The sequence below is a fragment of the Pygoscelis adeliae genome, unplaced genomic scaffold, assembly GCF_000699105.1.
Source record: "Pygoscelis adeliae isolate BGI_AS28 unplaced genomic scaffold, ASM69910v1 Scaffold766, whole genome shotgun sequence".
Classification (NCBI taxonomy): Eukaryota; Metazoa; Chordata; class Aves; order Sphenisciformes; family Spheniscidae; genus Pygoscelis; species Pygoscelis adeliae.
The window spans coordinates 17,642-18,287 of NW_008825008.1; the positions used below are offsets into that span (position 1 = coordinate 17,642).

General features: G+C 67.0%; 1 protein-coding gene across 1 annotated transcript in view; it reads right to left on the bottom strand.

Moving 5' to 3' along the window:
• PDLIM7 (PDZ and LIM domain 7 (enigma)) overlaps positions 1–646 on the bottom strand; it is a gene marked incomplete at its 3' end in the record, with an annotated part of 12,905 nt that overhangs the window by 10,175 nt on the left and 2,084 nt on the right. The window lies entirely within an intron of this gene.

Consider the following 646-nt stretch of genomic DNA (forward strand, 5'->3'; position numbering starts at 1 on the left):
CTCCTCCAGCACGGAAGAACTCGAGGCGCTTGGACTCGGACCAAGTATTTCCTCAAGTCCTGTTCAACATGAACATAAAAGGAGCGAGCCAGATTCCCAGCGCCGTCAGAGGGCTGAAAAATCCCTTCCTCCCAGCCCCGGCCCCTCCTTGCCTGTGCACAGGGCTCGGCTTGCCCCAGAGCTGTGCTCCCCTTCCCCATGCCAGCACTGGCCCTCCACGTGAGGCCAAACCCCACACCCAGGCTGGATGTGGCCTGGCTCCACCTGCATCCCACTGCTGTCCGCGGTGGGACATCGGTACCCTCTCCGGTGCCCCTGTGCCGCCCAGTGCCCGCTCCTCCTGCCCGGCACGGGAGGGTGCCCTGGGTGGCAAGTGGCGCTGGCCGGCTCCTGGCCACAATGCTGCAAGCCCCGGCTTGCTGCCCTGGAGGGCTGGGGAAGGCGTGGGGTGGCTGCGTGGGTTTGGAGGCAGGAGCGGGAGGTGGGAGAGGTTTTCACAGGGCTGCCCGGGAAGGGGATAGCACGGCAGGCTGTGTCACGCAGCCGCACCCAGCCCAGCCAGCCCCACTGTGCTCCCCTTCCCTCTCTGTGCCGGCACGCCAGGAAACCCCTTCGGCAGGTGCCAGCTCAGCTGGGAGCCGTGGCA